The sequence below is a fragment of the Bremia lactucae genome, linkage group LG1, assembly GCF_004359215.1.
Source record: "Bremia lactucae strain SF5 linkage group LG1, whole genome shotgun sequence".
NCBI classification, from domain to species: domain Eukaryota; phylum Oomycota; class Peronosporomycetes; order Peronosporales; family Peronosporaceae; genus Bremia; species Bremia lactucae.
In genome coordinates, this window is record NC_090610.1 from 6,808,691 (window position 1) to 6,816,394 (window position 7,704).

The window sequence follows — 7,704 nt, forward strand, 5'->3', positions numbered from 1 at the left end:
TAAAGTACTGAATCCTCTATGAGGCACATGATACTGTCCTTGGTGGTCATCTCGGTAGAGAAAAGACCTACGACTCTAAAAGCCAGATTTATTGGTGGCCCAAACTTTACAAATGAGTCAGCACATACGTTCGTACATGCGAAACTCGCCAACGGTAAAACCCACGGCACATGCTGCTGCACCACTGGCAAGTCTGCCCGTACCCACAGGGTGTTAAGAGTCCATTAGTATGGATTTTGTTTTCGGCCGACCGAAAGATTTGGCCGGTAACACCGGCATAGTGGTCTTTGTTGACCGATTGAGCGAAATGGCTCACTTGGCGGCTGTGCCGGATATCATTGATGGTGAAGGTACAGCAACGCTGTTCATCGATCGCGTGTTTCGACAACACGGTTTGCCAGTGGCAATTGCCACTGATCGGGACCTCCGTTTCACGGGTTAATTCTAGAAATCGATATTCCGAGTGCTTGGCACCAGATTGGACATGTCCTCCGCGGACCATCCGCACACCGATGGTCAAACTGAACGTATCAATCGCGTCATTGAAGACGTTTTACGCAGTGTGTGTGCTCAGACACCAAAGCGGTGCTCCCATTGGTGAAATTTGCGTTGGATAACGCTGTCCATGCCTCTAAATGCTACACTCCGTTTTGTGTCAGCGGTCTCAGCCACCCGCGCGTTCCGTTAACAATATTTGAAGTACTGAATCCTCTATGAAGCACACGATACTGTCCTTGGTGGTCATCTCGGTAGAGAAAAGACCTACGGCTCCGTAAGTTAGATTTATTGGTGGCCCAAACTTTACAAATGGGTCATTACATACGATCGCACATGAGAAACTTGCCAACGGGTTAAACCCCCGGCACATGCTGCTGCACCACTGGCAAGTCTGCCCGTACCCATAGGGTTTTAAGAGTCCATTAGTATGGATTTTGTTTTCGGCCTACCGAAAGATTTGACTGGTAACACCGGCATAGTGGTCTTTGTTGACCGATTGAGCAAAATGACTCACGTGGCGGCTGTGCCGGATCTTACTTAGTGTGGTTTGTATTGTGACTAACCCTCGTGTATGTGATGCACATGGGGGCATTCACATTAGGGGGTATGACGGCTACGTCATCCGTTCCGCGATATATCTAGAAAGATATGCTCGCAATACATAGTATGTGTTTTCTATAGAGATGATATTTTGATTGGGAAGATAGGTATTCATATCAAATACGATTAAATAAAAATCAGTCTGAAAACTACTTCCTACTTGGTAAGTGCGCACGAGCAGCCGGATTACCGCTCCCGTGACGACAATTGACCAGAGTACTTAGTGCGTTGGGAGAGGTCGCTAACGCGCCCACCACAACTACCTCACTGCACGCAAGAGAAGCTGGTTAAACCGCTTTCTCGCTGTGCTAGGGTGTGTGTTTAAGTAGATCGTGGCCGCATTACGACGTGCCCGCCTACACTTGGTTGCACTTGAAATCCTTCCCACGACCCGCATCTCTGCGTGTGTACGTGAGGATGAGCCTTAATATTGATTGGGCTCATTTTCCCCACCTCCTCGAACATCATCGGGAGGTGGCAGGGCTTATAGCCTAAGGACTTGGTGAACAAGCCCTAACCAGGCTCCTGAGTAGTCCTCCTGAGCAACATGTTGCTCAGCTGGAGCAGTTTGAGGCATTCGTGCTCGGACAACGGAGGGCCGCGTCCGAGGCACAGGGCCATGCGGCGGCGGAGTCCGTCACTCAGACTCAGGATGAGCTGAGGCATGAGCAGGCTCTGAGCGAGGCTCTCCACAGGTCTGATGAGATGCTTTCAGCCCGGCCGCATTAGACAAGGCCCATTCGGATGGACCCGCCAAAGTTCGATGGAGCTGCAGCGCACACGATTGTCCAAAGGCTGTTAGCCGTGGAGCAATGCGGTGTCGCGCAGCTCATCGAGGACGACAGTTGGATGGTGTCGTACGCCATGTCGCACCTGCGCGGTAAGGCCTCGGAGAGGACTTACTCGGCGCTTATGGCGGACAGAAAGGTGTTCCCTACATGAGCGATATTTCAGGAAAATATTCACGCCATGTACCAGCCTCCGAGCAACGAAGTGTTACTTCAGCCGCGCTTTTTTAGAGCGCGACAGGTGAAGCGAGCTCTGCAAGAGTATGTGCAGGAATACGCTCGCTCTCGGCGTCCATTACCGTAGGTCCGATGCCGGAGCACATTTAGGTGCCTACGTTTTTTAACGGACTAAGGCATGGTTCATCGCGACAGGCCCTTCTCAAAAAGGAGCCGTCGACGATGGAAGAGGCAATTAAAATTGCTTAGTTGAGGAGCAATCCTACAACAGTGCATCGGCGACAGCTTCGTATAAACCGTCGACCGAGAGGACAGATGACGCTCCCATGGAGTTGAGCAATGCTGTTGTAGTTTGCTTTAAATGCGGCAGGCGCGGCCATACGTTGGCTCGCTGCTATGCCAGGGTCCCTGCTGGCGCAAAGATGCCCAGCCCGGAGATGTCGTGGATCTGTTCCATGCCGAATTGAAGGAAGGAAAGATCCACGAGATAGTCACACCAGTTCCAAAAGAGAACTTGGTGGACTGTTGCTCATCGTCCACAATGGACGAGAGCGTTCTATTCTAGAAAACGGACAAAAAGAAACGGTTCACTGCTCAAGGCTGGGATGCCTTGAGAGACAGTCCGTTCTTTGAGGTTCTGTGGAAACATCGCGATGAGTCCCCAAAAGAAAGGCCGAGCCGCCTAAACAGTGTTAATTTACGGAAACTCCACCACTGGGAGCATTAAGCTCCAGCGCTCTGGTGTGTGAGCACACACGCTTCGTAAGCCATCTTCAATGACGCAATTGAAACGTCCAGTTTGACCATCGGTTAGCGGATGGTCCGCAGTGGACATATCCAATCTGGTGCCAAGCACTCGGATAATTGATTTCCAGAATTTACCCGTGAAACGGGGGTCCCGATCAGAGACAATTGTCACTGCCAAACCATGTTGTCGAAACATGCGATCAATAAACAGCTAAGCTGTACCCTCTCCATCAATAGAATCCGGCACGGCCGCTAGGTGAGCCATTTTGCTCAATCGGTCAACAAAGACCACTATACCGGAGTTACCAGCTGAATCTTTCGGTAGACCGAAAACAAAATCCATACTAATGGACTCCTAGCAACCTATGGGGACGAGAAGACTCGCCAGTAACGCAGCAGCATGCGCCGAGGGTGTAACCTGTTGGCACGTTTCGCATGTGCGAGCATATGTGCTGACCCATTTTTAAAGTTTGGGCCACCAATAACTCTGGCTTATAAAGCCGTAGGTCTTTTCTCTACCGAGATGACCACCAATGACAGTATTGTGTGCCTCATAGAGGATTGGTACCCAAATCCTTATCATGAGTTACAACGACACGCGGAGGGTCCGCGATGTCTGTGCAATAAAGCAAGAGGTTGTAATCGATAGAAAATCGATTTAACCTCGCACGCAAACGTGTCGGTAATTAATACGTGAATCCGAGTTTTTAAGCTCGTAGCAGAGCTACACACTTTTCATCCTTGGCGTAAGCCGAACGTATTAATCCAGGAATAGGCGACGAAATAGTCGTTAAATGAGAAAGCTCATAATCCGGCCTGCGTGATAACGCATCGGCCAAAGCATTCTACTTGCCGGGTTTATACTTCACGTCGAAGTTGTATTCCGCGAAAGAGGATAGCCATCGGGCCATTCTCTGTGAGAGATGGGACGACTTAATCGCCGTGCGTAATGACGCGTGATCTATATATATCACAAACGGCTTAGAGCCGAGCAGATGAACTCTGAATTTGACGAGAGCATACTTCATAGCAAGTAACTCTTTGTCATGTACTAGTTAGTTCTTTTCCGCAGCTTTAGGCTGTCTAGACTCGAACGCAAAATCACATTCGTGCCCATCAACATCTGTTTGTAACAAAGCACTGTCAATGGCAAAATCTGATGCGTCACAGACGACACTGAAAGGCCAATTTGGGTTTGGCAGTGCCAGAATCGGGGTAAGGATATGAATATCCTTAACTGCTCGAAAAGCATTATTATCGGTGCTAGTCCAGCACCATTCTGTATCCTTCTTAAGGAGATTAAATAATGGCCTAGCCATGTCAGCGTAATTTTCGCTATAGTGTGTAAATAATTGGCGAGACCCAACCACTTACGCAAATCCTTTTGGGTTTAGGAACCGGCCAATCTACTATGGCTTTTACCTTGGCGGGATCCGCTCTAAAGTCTCGCTTTCCAATGAAACACCCTTAAAAAGGGATTTCTTCTGCGCCAAAATTGCATTTAGACGCATTGGCATACAATTTGTTTTTGCGAATGCACTCGAGCACTGCTCGCAAATGGTCTAAATGGTTTGCTATATCCGACCGACCCTGCTCCGCACGACTATGAACAAAAATGACATCGAAATAAGTCTGTGCATAACCTCGACGAGGCGAAACAGTTTGCGTCACTAGACGATTAAATGTTGCCGGGGCGTTGGAAAACCCTTGTGGCATAACCAGCCTCTCCCATAACATGCCGCTTGGGGTGCTAACCGCTGTAAGCGGGATACCGCTAGCTCGCATGAGGAATTGGTAGTAACCATCGACTAAGTCCAATGCACTGTACATTGTACATCCCACCATATTGTTCTAAAGAAAATCCTTTCTAGATGGGGGTTTGTGCTGGTAGTGACAGCATTAAGCTTGTTATAAGCATGTACAATGCGCTATTTACCATTTGCTTTTTTGACACGAAATGTTGGTGTCGAATGAAGAGACTTGCTCTCTCATACTATTTCTGTAATGTGGTGTATCGCTACATGAAATTAACACTTAAAGGTTGTTAATTAATATATTATCTAAAAGGTAGATAATATTTGGAGGATATTACTTTATATAGTAATGTTCAGAATTCTTATCCATAAATAGGTATAGACCATTATATCTATTTATTCCGCAGACTAATCAGCTGTAGATGCAAACAAAACAAAGAGACAGATAGGATAAGATAAGATTTCAATTGCATGTTTAGTATTAGTTTATAATCAAATTAGCATCAACAGATAGAAAGAAGAGATACTTAATTATATTAATACAGTTTTCATTTAACCCTCTTTAAGCTAGTTGTCTTAAAGAGAAGTCTTCCTCTGCACGTACTAGTGTACGTGAAATAACATAAGGCACCACTCGCAACTGAAGCAGTGCGAAGTGGACTTGTACTGAAGCAGTACAAGTCGTAGTGTCCCGTTACACTCGGCACATGCTGCTGCGCCACTGGCAATTCTGCCCGTACCCATAGGGTGTTAAGAGTCTATGAGTGTGGATTTTGCTTTCAGTCTACCGAAAGATTTGGCCGGTAACACCGGCATAGTGGTCTTTGTTGACCGATTGAGCGAAATGGCTCACTTGGCGGCTGTGCCGGATATCATTGATGGTGAAGGTACAGCAACGCTGTTCATCGATCGCGTGTTTCGACAAGACGGTTTGCCAGTGGGAATTGCCACTGATCCGGACCCCTTTTTCACAGGTAAATTCTGGAAATCGATTTGTCGAGTTCTTGGCACCAGATTGGACATGTCCTCCGCGGACCATTCGCAAACCGATGGTCAAACTGAACATGTCAATCGCGTCATTGAAGAAGTTTTACGCAGTTTGTGTGTGCTCAGAGACCAAAGCGGCGCTCCCATTGGTGAAATTTGCGTTAGATAACGCTGTCCATGCCTCTAAAGGCTACACTCCGTTTTATGTCCACGGTCTGACCCACCCACGCGTTCCGTTAACGTTATTTAAAGTACTGAATCCATTATGAGGCACATGATACTGTCCTTGGTGGTCATCTCGGTAGAGAAAAGACCTACGACTCTATAAGCCAGATTTACTGGTGGCCCAAACTTTACAAATGAGTCAGCACATACGTTCGTACATGCGAAACTCGCCAACGGTAAAACCCACGGCACATGCTGCTGCACCACTGGCAAGTCTGCCCGTACCGACAAGGTGTTAAGAGTCCATTAATATGGATTTTGTTTTCGGCCTACCGAAAGATTTGGCCGGTAACACCGCCATAGTGGTCTTTGTTGACCGATTGAGCGAAATGGCTCACTTGGCGGCTGTGCCGGATATCATTGATGGTGAAGGTACAGCAACGCTGTTCATCGATCGCGTGTTTCGACAACACGGTTTGCCAGTGGCAATTGCCACTGATCGGGACCTCCGTTTCACGGGTTAATTCTAGAAATCGATATTCCGAGTGCTTGGCACCAGATTGGACATGTCCTCCGCGGACCATCCGCACACCGATGGTCAAACTGAACGTATCAATCGCGTCATTGAAGACGTTTTACGCAGTGTGTGTGCTCAGACACCAAAGCGGTGCTCCCATTTGTGAAATTTGCGTTAGATAACGCTGTCCATGCCTCTAAATGCTACACTCCGTTTTATGTCAGCGGTCTCAGCCACCCGCGCGTTCCGTTAACATTATTTGAAGTACTGAATCCTCTATGAAGCACACGATACTGTCCTTGGTGGTCATCTCGGTAGAGAAAAGACCTACGGCTCCGTAAGTTAGATTTATTGGTGGCCCAAACTTTACAAATGGGTCATTACATACGATCGCACATGAGAAACTTGCCAACGGGTTAAACCCCCGGCATATGCTGCTGCACCACTGGCAAGTCTGCCCGTACCCATAGGGTTTTAAGAGTCCATTAGTATGGATTTTGTTTTCGGCCTACCGAAAGATTTGACTGGTAACACCGGGTCTTTGTTGACCGATTGAGCAAAATGACTCACGTGGCGGCTGTGCCGGATCTTACTTAGTGTGGTTTGTATTGTGACTAACCCTCGTGTATGTGATGCACATGGGGGCATTCACATTAGGGGGTATGACGGCTACGTCATCCGTTCCGCGATATATCTAGAAAGATATGCTCGCAATACATAGTATGTGTTTTCTATAGAGATGATATTTTGATTGGGAAGATAGGTATTCATATCAAATACGATTAAATAAAAATCAGTCTGAAAACTACTTCCTACTTGGTAAGTGCGCACGAGCAGCCGGATTACCGCTCCCGTGACGACAATTGACCAGAGTACTTAGTGCGTTGGGAGAGGTCGCTAACGCGCCCACCACAACTACCTCACTGCACGCAAGAGAAGCTGGTTAAACCGCTTTCTCGCTGTGCTAGGGTGTGTGTTTAAGTAGATCGTAGCCGCATTACGACGTGCCCGCCTACACTTGGTTGCACTTGAAATCCTTCCCACGACCCGCATCTCTGCGTGTGTACGTGAGGATGAGCCTTAATATTGATTGGGCTCATTTTCCCCACCTCCTCGAACATCATCGGGAGGTGGCAGGGCTTATAGCCTAAGGACTTGGTGAACAAGCCCTAACCAGGCTCCTGAGTAGTCCTCCTGAGCAACATGTTGCTCAGCTGGAGCAGTTTGAGGCATTCGTGCTCGGACAACGGAGGGCCGCGTCCGAGGCACAGGGCCATGCGGCGGCGGAGTCCGTCACTCAGACTCAGGATGAGCTGAGGCATGAGCAGGCTCGGAGCGAGGCTCTCAACAGAACTGTTGAGATGCTCTCTGCCCGGCCGCATCAGCCGAGGCCCATTCGGATGGACCCGCCCAAGTTCGATGGAACTGCGGCGCACACGATTGTCCACTGGCTTTTAGCCGTGGAGCAATG